Source organism: Chiloscyllium plagiosum, chromosome 47, assembly GCF_004010195.1.
Source record: "Chiloscyllium plagiosum isolate BGI_BamShark_2017 chromosome 47, ASM401019v2, whole genome shotgun sequence".
Lineage (NCBI taxonomy): Eukaryota > Metazoa > Chordata > Chondrichthyes > Orectolobiformes > Hemiscylliidae > Chiloscyllium > Chiloscyllium plagiosum.
Window position 1 is genome coordinate 8,606,090 of NC_057756.1, and position 12,687 is coordinate 8,618,776.

The 12,687-nt window shown below is 45.1% G+C and overlaps 1 long non-coding RNA gene across 1 annotated transcript in view; it reads right to left on the reverse strand.

Annotated features, from left to right (window-relative positions):
• Nucleotides 1–930: 930 nt before the first annotated feature.
• Nucleotides 931–12,687, reverse strand: part of LOC122544206 — a 14,933-nt gene continuing 3,176 nt past the window's right edge. Inside the window, exons 3-5 of the long non-coding RNA XR_006310295.1 lie at nucleotides 8,488–8,608; nucleotides 6,341–6,470; nucleotides 931–2,984 (exon numbers count right to left, since the gene is read on the reverse strand). This is a non-coding gene — a long non-coding RNA (uncharacterized LOC122544206). The remainder of the gene's footprint in view (nucleotides 2,985–6,340; nucleotides 6,471–8,487; nucleotides 8,609–12,687) is intronic.

Below are 12,687 nucleotides of genomic sequence, written 5' to 3' on the forward strand. Positions count from 1 at the left end.
GCATTGACTCCATTTCAGGAAGGGTTTACATTTATACAACACGTTTCAGGTCTGTATGACATCCAGAAATGCTTCCCTCTCAGTGAAGGGACTGTTGTAATCTCCGAATGATGGTGGTTAATTTGTGCACAGTAAGCTCCCACACGTAGCACTGTCATAATGATCAGATTCTCTGTTTGATTTTAAATGCTGGTGGTTGAGGGGGATATTGACCCAAAAGTGAGGATGTAGGAGGAAAGAGTTCTTTATCAGTTACAGGATAGGACAGCATGGAAGGAGGCTGTTTGGCCCTTCATATTTTGGCTGGCCCCCCTCTTCTCAAATCATTTTAACCATTTACACCTCAATCAGACCACCCAGTAATCTTTTACAGCGAGGAGAGGATCTTGTGGTACAGTGGTAGTGTCCCTATCTCTGAGTCAGATGACTTAGGTTCAAGCAATCCCCCTGCCCTGAGATGTATAATACCATCTCTGAATGGTGTGAGTCAAGAACAGGTCTTACAGAGAGAGTGTCAAAGCTGAGACTGTGCAGCCTGTCCTCCTGATGTTACCCTTTTCACTTTGCTCTCATTCTGGTTAATTCACAGTGTGCCCTCTCCCTCATAAATCCTTCCTGGGGTGCAGTGCCCACAATTGAACACTGTGACTCCAGGTCAGTGTGGTGGGGAGGGGTGTGTTTAACCAACTCGAAGCCCCTCTGAGCCAGCATTACATTGCTGAGCAATTTGACAGAGTCACTCCCTGTTCCATCCTTTACAGAGGCTGCTCTCACTTTTTCACATGGACAGTGGCTAGGGGTGGGATTGAGGGGGGGGGGTCACATTTCAACATCTCACAGACTCAGGGAGTCGGACAGGATGTTTCAGAAAGATCAGGTTTGAGATAACAGGAAACAGGAATTTCAGAAATAAAACAATTCCAGACTGGATGCAGGAACAATGTTTCACCTTGGCCAGGGCTCCAGAGCAAGGGGTCACAGCCTCAGGATACGGGAGAGGCCATTTCAGACTGAGCTGAGGAGAAATGTCTTCACTCAGAGGACAGTGAACCTGTGGGATTCTCTCCCACAGAAAGCTGTGGAGGGGAAATCACTGAATATGTTTCAGAAAACCCAGATACATTCCTTGAGGCTGAAGGTGTTGAGGGTTATGCGGAGAGAGTGGGAGTACAGTGTCATAGAGGATTGTGCCTCATGAAAAGCCGAGCCTGGTTTTACTAGTAAGACCTAACCTTTCCCTGATCCCCTGAAACACTTGCAGCTGGAATAAAGATTGGTGAATCTTAACTTTGACCCAGCAAATTCCTGCAGCCCCTATGAGGTTTCAAAATGTCTGGTTGTATTGGATATGACCTCCCGCTGAGGTGATGTTTATTCCCACCTGCTCCAGGTGATCATGGAAACATGTTCCACTCCAAATACAAACCTCCCGTCTGTGTATCTGTTCATTCACTTTCCTTCTCATTTCTGCATTTCGATAGTGCTGCACATTCTGTGACCTGCCTTAACCTCGCTTTTACAATCATTGGGTGGGATTAAACAATGTTTAGGGTCATTGGTTTGTTGAAAGTGTACATTTAGCAAGATGACAGCTGAGTAAGATGCTCCAGCCAGTGCTTTTCTGCTTGCCAGTTCTCTTTGTTTCTTCTCTCTCTCTGCTGCAGTTTGTCTTCATCCCACATCCCAACTTTTAACTTGTTAAACCATCCTACCTGGAGGGAATGGAGAACGGAGTCTGAGACCAGCCTGGCTCGACAGACGAGTCACAGCTGGAGTGGGAGTGCGGATAGAGCCCAGAGCGGGGAGTAGAGACACAGACAGAGCCCGGAACAGGAGTAGAGGCACAGACAGAGCCTGGAGTGGGGAGCAGAGCTGCACTGGAGCCTGAAGCGGGAAGCAGGAGCAGGAGTAGACAAAGCCCAGGCCAGCTGGGGGGGGATGAGTCCGGGACAGAAACCAGTGCGTGGAGGCAGTTTGGACTCATATTCTGAAACCTGGTGGGCATGGACCCAGTGAAAAAAGAAGAATGACTTGAGTACTTTATAGATACTTTTTATTCTCATTCTGGTATTTTAAACTCTGTATTCCCATGCTTGTCTATTTGTATTTATTACTATTTGAATTCTGTAACAACATTTAAAGTACCTGTACCTAGGTACCCTGGGTTTTGGAAAGGCTGCTTGGGAGGGGCTGTGGGTCCCACCTCCTGCAGCCCAACCTCTGGAGACAGAAGGACCATGTTTCTGGGGAGGAAGTGCAGGTTCTCACACCGTTAACCCCTTCCATTACCCAGTTTGGTAGCTCCAGCCTTCAGGGCTCAGCCAGCTCGCTCAGTGTGGTTTATTACTGAGTGACCTTTGGGGATGGACAGGGAAGACCCACTCAGTTAACACTGTGTCTGTGTGACCCTCAGTGCTTCCTCCAAGTGGGGGTGAACATTGTGGGGTATCCATTGATCAGCTGAGGGAGAGCAGTAGGTGAGAATCAGTAGAAGGTTTCCAAGCCCATGTCTGACCTGAGTCTGACAGATTTCACGGGCTCAGAGTCAATGTTGAGGAGTCCCAAGGTTGTTCCCACATGATTGCATACCATTGTACTGCCATTTCTGGTGGGTCTATGTGACCAGTGTGTTATGAAATGGAGGTCAACACTCCTCTACTGATTAAACCCGAAACACCCACAGTAGTTCACCTCACCTGGTAATTTGATAAAAGTAGTATGATGAGGAGAGTAACCTACCTCTTACCCCAATTTGTTATAAAGGAGTAATTAAATAAAATGGACTCCCTGATACTCACTTCATACTCATCCTGGTCTGTCTCCTTGAGGTCAGAAATCAGATCTGACCAGTTGCCTTGTTCCAGTTGATCTTTGCTGAAAATGTGTTGCTGGAAAAGCGCAGCAGGTCAGGCAGCATCCAGGGAACAGGAGAATCGACATTTCGGGCATCAGGTTTGTTCTGTTTGCAAACCTTGGGTCTTGTTCTGTCAAATAATCACTCTCATTGATGAATGTCTGAACATTTCATGCTCTGATATCCCCCAAATTACCAATAAATCAGAGACTGGTACATTCTCTTTGTAGATACAATGCAGTACAGCCTGCTCCCCAAGGACCCCCAAAACTGGTACATGGGAGTGACACAGAAAAGATTGAAAGTATTCATTTACAGATAGACCCTCCCTGCTGGTACATTACATCCCAAGCTTCACATGGTTACATTGCGATGCTGGATTTACAAAAAGCTCTGATCAGTAACTCACTGCTTTCATTTCTGTGGGAAAGTTAAAGCTCAGACATTGAGGGTCTTCAACTAAAAAGCATTTTGTGCTAGATATCTGTAAACACAGAGCAGCTAGACAGCATTTTGTATCACATGTTTTCTAATGTACACATGATGGGAGAACATGTTGGGATAGCTGTCAGACCCCTTTGGGAGAAACATATGCAGTCTAGTCCCTGTATTTTAAAATAAAGTATACTTGATAGAATGTAATGTTGGATGCTGTTCAATAGAGATTCATGAATCTGTTTCCTGGGATGAAGCAGGTAACTTATTAAGAATGGCTAAAGAAGTTAGGCCTTTATCCATCAGATTTTAGAAGAATCAAGCATGATCTTATTGAAACAAAGAGGATTCTGAGGACTCTTGAAATGGTATGTGATGAAAAGATGTTTCCACTAGTGGGAGAATAGGGTGCATAGCTACATAATAAAGGAATGTTCATTTAACTGAAAGGGTCACGGATTCATGCAGTACAGAACAGGTCCTTCAGCCCATTGACCCATCTGCACTAATCCTATTTTCCAGCATTTGGCCCATACCCTTGAATATTATGACATTTCAAATGAACATCAAGTAACTTTTGCAGATTGAGAGATTTTCTGCCTTAAAGACTGTCCCAAGCAGCACATTCCAGATTCCCACCACCTGCTACATGAAAAATAATTCCTCAAATTCCTTCTAAAATCTCCTGCTCTTCACTTTAAAATTAAGCTCTCTTAGTATTGCCCTTTGACTAAGCAAAATAGCTGCTTCCTTTCCAGCCTGTTCCCGCTCCTCAGGTATGTCTCTTTCAGGTCGCATTCAACCCTCTCTGTCTAAAGAAAACAATTTGAGCTTATCCTGCATCTTGATAGCCAAACTGCTCCATCCCAGGAAATATTTCCATGACTCAATGTGCCCTTCTCTGCACCAAGTGCGACCACATCCTTTCTGTAGAGACCAGGACTGCACATAGTGCTCCAGCTGTGGCCTAACTAAAGTTTTGCTCTTATAATATACATCACAACTGATAAAATGTTCCTTCTCAACCACCTTGAAGGGATTTCTTCTCCCAGGGGGTATGTCTGGAATTCATATCCCAGGAAGCGTCCCTAACTCAGCACGTTGACCTGGAAGAGTATTAGTATTCCACATGGCCAAGATGTTTAGCTCTTAAACTATTCCTTTTTTATATATTCACTATGGGATGTGGGTGTCACTGGCTGGGCCAGCCCCAGTTTCTTTGATAAGCTGATGGTTGAGCTGCCTTCTTGAACCACAATACCATTAGGGAGGGAGTTCCAGGATTTTGGAGGGAGCCATTAGGGAGGGAGTTCCAGCAACACTGAAAGAATAACATATTTCCAAGTCAAGATCATTACTTCCTCTAAAACACCAATTAATCTAATTCCAAAGACCAAATACGTTTTAATAATGGGACAACAAAGGTATTCACCCAGTCCTGCTTACCAATGTTGCTGCTATTTGTGCACTTGACACAGTAGTTGCACATTACACATGAATGGATAGGGGACACAGAGTTAAGACAAGAGGCAGAAAGTTTAGAGGAGATGTGATGAAATGTGTTTTCACTCAGAGGATGTGGGAATCTGAAACTCACTGCCTGTAAGATTGGTAGAGGCAGAAACATTTAGATGTGCACTTGCAATGCCAAGGCATACAAGGTTTCAGGTCAAGTGCTGTAAAATGGGATTAGAATAGTTAGGTGGCTGTTTTTTACCTGCACAGACTCATTAAGCTGAAGGGCCTTTTTCTGTGCTGCAGACATCCAACATCAAAATTAACACACATGACAGAATCATATAGAATCCTATAATATTAGAATATTACATTACAAAGTGAAGCCATTTGACCCATCATGTCTATACTGGCACCCAAAAGAGCTACCCAGCTTGTGCCACTCTCCTCTATATTTATCCTTTTCAAAATATATCCAGCTGTCTTGAAACATCCTATGGAATCTGCCTCCATAGAATCAGACAATCAACTGTGCAGAAACAGACCCTTTGGTCTAAGCAGTCCATGCTGAACATAATCCCAAACCAAACTAGTCCCACCTACATGTTTGTGGCCCTTATCCCTCTAAAGCTTTCCTATTCATGTGTCTTTTAAATGTTGTAATTATGCGCACATCCATCACTTCCTCAGGAAGTTCATTCGACATGAGAACCACCCTCTAAAAATTTTGCCCCTCATGTCTTTTTAAAAATCTCTCTCCTCTCACCCTAAAAATATGTTCCCGAGTCTTGAAATCCTCCATTGTAGGGAAAAGACACTTACTATTAACCCTATCTATACCCCTCGTTATTTTATAAACCTCTATTAGGTCATCTCTCAACCTCCTACACTCCAGTGGAAAACGTCCCAGCCTATCCAATCTTTCTTTAAAACTCAGTCCTTTCATAGTACATCCTGGTACATCTCTTCTGAACCCTCTCTAGCTTAATAATATCCACCACTCTCCCAAATCCAAACAAATCCTAAAAACTCTGAGTGGAGACGTTTTTCCTCATCTCACTCCGGGCTCTCTTGCTGACAATCGTGAAATTGTGCCCCCTGGTTGACTTATCAAGCCAGGTTCCAGTTCTGATGAAGGGTCGCTAGATCTCAAATGTTAACTCTGATTTCTCTCCACAGCAATTTCTCAAAACTTTTCAGCAATTTCTGTTTTTGTTTCACTCTGGCTGGTCTAATACAGCAAACCTTTTAATAACAAGCACCTGCGGGACCTCGAGTGTACCGGTTGATCAAGTGGCCCACGTAATCAAAATAAAAACACACTTACTGATAGAAACATAATGCTCGGGGTATGCACATCATTGTTTCACCATATCTACAGCAAAATTCACTTAAATAACAATATAACTTTGCCTTAAATAAAACTTAGCGCCAGAGAGCCTTTTTACTGGCACCTTCAATTGACTACTGTTATTCGGACATCACGAAGATCGCGAATTAGCCGTCATTTCACCGGCTAATCAAGAGTTGGACTCTGCCAATTCGATCACAGAAATGATGCGATGTATGCCCCCAGACATGGCAAAGAGCTGTTACCTGGTTCACTTTGGCTCGCGTGACAAATGCTTCGATTCATTTCTCCGTTTGCTTTGGCCTCACTGACATCAGCTCAGACTTTGTCGTTGAGTTTGCCTTCTGTGTTTGTTTGATTCCATTTCCTTGTGGCCTGAAGGCACATGTTTTTTTCAAGCAAAATGATTAAATGTGGTTTCTTCCATTCTCTTCTGAATAGAAGCTTCAAATTTATCTACATTAATGTATCCATGAAAAATAAATTTAAATAAGATGTTTGAAAAGTTTGATAAACAATAATTGAACAAAAGATATAGTTCATAATGTAATTGGTAAATTTGTATAAGAGATAAAGTACGTTAGTGGTATAGTGATTTACTTTAGCTTGCTTTTCAGATGGTAATGTGTCTCACGTTTACTCATTATTTTAACTGCAAAGCAATGTTTTGTTAATTGTTTAGGAAACATTTTAAAAATTTCTTTCTTTGTCTTGTTGGGCAATTGTAGGACCACCAAGCATGTTTTTGCCATACCCAAAGCTTGAATTACCTTGCTTGTTTCACAGCCTATTGCCTGAAGTGACTATTAGTTCTAATTATTCCATGGCAGAATGCTTTGAAGGTCCAAGTGTATCCCAGGGCAGTTAGGCTGGCGAATTCAGGGACTTCTTTGACCTGCCATCAATGACTGTGGGTGCATTTGCAATGCACTGTGCAGAGCTCTGCAGTAAAATGGAAACAATAATGGATGTTAAAAAAAAGGCAAGTGTCAAAGTAAAGGGCAAGATCTGAGGGGAGTAGCCAGCACTTTCACCTCAGCTGCCCCAACTGCTACAAAACAACATTGGAAAGCACGGATTGATAAACACCATATTTTAGAACAACACCAATGGAAAAATTCTGTCAACTTTATGTAACATCGCTTACAAGAAATAACATCTTATTTAATTTGAATCTGTTACCTAAATATATTTAAATAGCATTTCCTTCTCAAAATGTTATTGTATTTGTATGATAATTATTTCAGAGTGCACATGCCTTATTTTAACAATTATATAGCCATTGGAAATTCTGCACTCTTTCAACAGGCTGCTTTAGGAAGTGAAAGATTTCAACTCATGCACAGCAAGATTAAGGAGACGATTGAAAGGAGAATGATGGAAGCGATGACACAAATATAATATTACATAAAGTCCAGGATTTGAGGCAGGTTGAAGACCCAAAAGACTCACTGCACAACCAGAAGTGATTGTTGTAACTAAGCAGTATGCAGGCCTATGGACAGCGAAGGCTAGCTGTGACAATTTTTCAGTCTTATTTTCACAATATTTTTTAATTGCTTGTTAGAGTCAGTCAGGGAGCAGAATGTTTTGATTCACTCATGGAATGTGGCATCACTGGCTGGGCCAGCATTTACTTCTAGTCCCTAGTTGCCCCTGAGCTGCCTACTTGAACTGTTGCAGTCTACGATATATTTCTGAGTCAGGATGTTGAATGTCTTAGAGGGGAACTTGCAGGGTCAGTGTTTCCACGTGTCTGCCCTTGTCCTTTCAGATGGAAGTGAAGTGGGCAGGGGATTGGAAGGTGCTGCCTCAGGGGCCTTGTTAGATGTACTTCAGAAGTTCAGTTAGGTATAGACACCTCCCAGATCAGAATAATATTTGGATACATCAAAATTCAAATTTCTACCTTTGACTGTGGTGAGATTTGAACCCAGGTCCCAAGGATGAGGTTACTGGGAAAGGGAGGGGTGTCGGCACTGGAGGAGGTTACAGAAGTAGGAAGGGGAATTGGGGCTGGAGGATGTTACTGAGAGAGGGAGGGGTGTCAGTGCTGGAGGAGGTTACAGATAGAGAAGGGTTTGGGACTGGAGGGGGTTGCAGAAATAGGATGGATGTAGTGGTTGAAGAAGGTTGCAGAGATAGGGAGTGGTGAATGGACTGGAGGATGTTACAGAGATAAGGAGGGATGTAGGGTTTGCAGGAGGTTAGAGAGATAGGGACGGGTGTAGGGTTCAGAGGAGGTTACAGAGATAGGGAGGGATGTAAGTGCTGGAGGGAGTTACAGAGTTAGGGTGTGGTATGGAGGCTGCAGGAGGTTGTAGAGATAGGGAGATGTGTAGGGGCTGGAGGGGGTTACAAGTGTGGGAAGAGGTATATGTCATTCACTTACTTGTCTCTTCTCTTTCTGGCCTTGACAATGAAGTAAATCAGAAGTGGTGAGGTGATGAGCAGAACAGCGCCTCCTGCAGCTACCAGTCCGTATTTCTGTATCAGTTCCCATCTCATTCCCACTGATTGTGAAGGATTGACAAAGAGATAATTGTACTGATCAGATTAAAGTTTTCTGAAGTCCACTGCACAGCTTTCAAAGAATTCCCTTTCCTTTGGCTACTGAGGGGTAATGTGAACCTCACTCAATTTCAATTTTGAGAGTCATTTGACTCTCGAACAGAACAGAGGTGAATGGTGATAGGAGCAGACCCTTCAATCTTTCCAGCCTGTGCCACTAGTCAATACACTATGTCCTGCAGGAAGGGCCCCTAGGGGATTGATATATTCTTGTCTCCACCATCATCACTTGCTGTTTGAGAGCCAGCTACATTCTATTGTGGCTCTCTCAGTTTCTAAATCAACAGATTCAAACATCTCAACATCAACCTGATCAAAGTCATATCATTGTTTGAAGCTGTGTATCAGGTCAACCTTCAGTCGTCGCTCAAGAAAACAATCTCCAGCCTGGTAAATCTTTCTTGTTAGTAACAATTTCTCAGTCTGGATTCAAGCTGACACATCTGAGTTTCACCTTCTCCAGTGCCTCTACACCCTCTCCATAAATGTGGAGACAGGAATTGTGTACAGTGCTCCACATGTGGTCAAACAAAGGGAGACTGGAACTGTACACACTACTCCGAGTATGGGCCGAACAGAGGCATACAAAAGCCATGCGCCATGATCAAAATGTGGTCTGAATAATGCTCTGAAAGTTTAATGTAACTTTCTTACATTTCGATTCTACTTTCAGTTCTATGGCCAGAATTAGAAGTTTACCTTGGGTTTCATTTGTTAAAAATACATACATTCTGCAAGCAGTTATTTTCCAGTCACAGTGAAATTTTTGTTGTAACTGACCATTGTGACATCTTTCTGAAACATGACAGGAACCTCCCTTTGGGAATTGCTGAGTGTGGAGTTACTTATAGTAGGGGAAGAATCTCAGTTGTCAGCACAAATACAGCACAGGACTTAACAACACAGCTTCTGGTCCCTAATAAGCAGCAACTGGTATCTGTCAGTCCACAGAAAGACTCAGTCCTGTGATAGGGAGAAAGTGAGGACTGCAGATGCTGGAGATCAGAGTCGAAAAGTGTGATGCTGGAGAAGCACAGCAGGACAGGCAGCATCCAAGGAGCAGGAGAATCACTATTTCGGATATGGACCCTTCATCAGGAATAGGGGGGAGGGGGCTGGGAGATAAATGGGAGGGTGGGAGTGGGGCTGGGGGGAAGGTAGTTGGGGAGGCGATGGGTGGATGCGGGTGGGAGGTGACAGTGATAGGTTGGCATGCAAGTCTTGGGCCGCCTCCACTGCAAAATCCAAGACACCTCACACCTGGAGGAAGAATGTCAGATCTGCGGCCTTGGGACACTCCAACCACACAGCATCTACAGCGATTTCATCAGTTTCCTAGTTTCTCCTCCCCCCACCTTATCCCAGATCCAAACTTCCACCTGGCACCGCTTTCTTGACCTGTCCAGCCTGTCCATCTTCTGTCCCACCTTTCCACTCCATGCTTTCCTTCAACCTATTACCGTCACCCCCCCACCTGCATCTGCATACTGCCTTCACAGCTACCTCCCCACAGCGCCACCCTCCTATTTATCTCTCAGCACCCTTCTCCCCATTTACCCCCACATTCCTGATGAAGGGCTTGTGCCTGAGGTGTTGATTGTCCTGCTCCTCGGATGGTGCCTGACCTGCTGTTCTTTTCCAGTGCCACACTTTTTGACTCAATCCTGGAACATCCAGCCTTGAGCTCCTTGGCCATGATAGGGAAGCAGAACAGGGAGAGGCCGCTGACACAGCAGAAAGCATCAAGGATGCGTGCATTGCTTTAGCCTCTCAGGAAGTCCTAAAGTGTGGTGCATTCTCATCACTGACCTCTGACAGCATGGCATTCCTTCAGCACTGACCGTCCAACAGTTCCGCACACCCTCAGTACTGACCCTTCTATAGTGTTGCACTCCCTTAGTACTGACCCTCCTACACTGCAGTGCTCCCTCTGATGGTGCGGCGCTGACCCTCCGACAGTGCAGCGCTCCCTTAGTGCTGGCCCTTCTACAGTGCGGCACTCCCTCAGCACTGACCCTCCTTCACTGCAGTGCTCCCTCAGCACTGACCCTCCAACAGTGCAGCACACCTTCAATATTGACCCTTCTACAGTGCTGCACTCCCTCAGTACTGACCCTCCTACACTGCAGTGCTCCCTCAGCACTGACCCTCCGACAGTGCAGAGCTCCCTTAGCACTGACCCGCCAACAGTGAGGCACTCCCTCAGCGCTGACATTCCGATAGTGAGGCACTCCCTCAGCGCTGACATTCCGATAGTGAGGCACTCCCGCAGCGCTGACATTCCGACAGTGAGGCACTCCCTCGGCGCTGACCCTCCGACAGTGCAGCACTCCCTCAGTACTGACCCTTCTACAGTGTTGCACTCCCTCAGTACTGATCCTCCTACACTGCAGTGCTCCGTCAGCACTGACCCTCTGACAGTGCAGCACTCCCTCAGCACCGGCACTCCCTCAGCACTGATCCTCTGACAGTGCAGCACTTCCTCAGCACTGACCCTCCTACACTGCAGCGCTTCCTCAGCACTGACCCTTCAACAGTGCAGCACACCCTCAGTACTGACCCTTCTACGGTGCGGCACTCCCTCAGTACTGACCCTCCGACACTGCAGTGCTCCATCAGCACTGACCCTCCGACAGTGCAGCACACCTCAGCGCTGACCCTTCGGCAGTGCGGTGCAACCTCAGCACTGACCCTCCGACAGTGCGGAGCTCCCTTAGCACTGACCCTCTGACAGTGAGACACTCCCTTGGCACTGACCCTCCGACAGTGCAGAGCTCCCTCAGCACTGAACCTCTGACAGTGAGGCACTCCCTCAGTTCTGGCCCTCCGGTGGTGCGGAGCTCCCTCGGCGCTGGCCCTCCGACAGTGCGGCGCTCCCTCAGCACTGACCCTCCGACAACAGGAGAGAAGCACTGAAAATAGTGATTATTATTCACAATTGATATGATAGGTGGTCATATCCTGGTTGTATAATGTCAAATTTATACTTTTGCAACAGGCCCCACAGTTTTCTTCTTTAGAGCTATAAAATGAAATGGAGTCTAGTTTTGTATAATTGAAACACCAGGAGAGTTTCATAACTTGAAAGTCATGTTCTGCTTATTGATTTAGCTCAGCAGTCCAGTGTTGCTATTTGAAGTGATGAGAGTTTAAGTTTGAGATTGCACAGTGAGGTAAACAAATTCTGCCTGACAACAGCTGACTGATAGGTTGTGTTCTAAGTGCCATGGCGATTGAGAGGAACATGCAGTGCCTGCAACTGGAAAGCACCCATCTATCCGACTTTCTTTACCTCTTGCAGAGATAACTGCAAAATCTTTATATAAATTGAGAAAAGACCAAGATGTAACCAGTCAAACAGTAAATTAAGGTTTTTACAAGTAGATGAAGGACAAAAGGGTAACTAGGGAGAGAATAGGGCCCCTCAAAGATCAGCAAGGAGCTGTGTGGAGCCACAGAAAATGGGGGAGATGCTAAATGAATATTTTGCATCAGTATTTACTGTGGAAAAGGATATGGAAGATATATACTGTAGGGAAATAGATGGTGACATCTTACAAAATGTCCAGATTACAGAGGAGGATGTGCTAGATGTCTTGAAACGGTTAAAGGTGGATAAATCCCCACGACCTGATCAGGTGTACCTGAGAACTCTGTGGGAAGCTAGAGGTGTGATTGCTGGGCCTCTTGCTGAGATATATGTATCATCGATAATCACAGGTGAAGTGCCAGAAGACTGGAGTTTGGCAAATGTGGTGCCACTGTTAAAGAAGGGGGGTAAGGACAAGCCAGGGAACTATAGACCGGTGAGCCTGACCTCGGTGGTGGGCAAGTTGTTGGAGGGAATCCTGAGGGACAGGATGTACATGTACTTGGAAAGGCAGGGACTGATTCGGGATAGTCAACATGGCTTTGTGCATGGGAAATCATGTCTCACAAACTTGATTGAGTTTTTTGAAGAAGTAACAAAGAAGATTGATGAGGGCAGAGCAGTAGATGTGATCTATATGGACTTCAATAA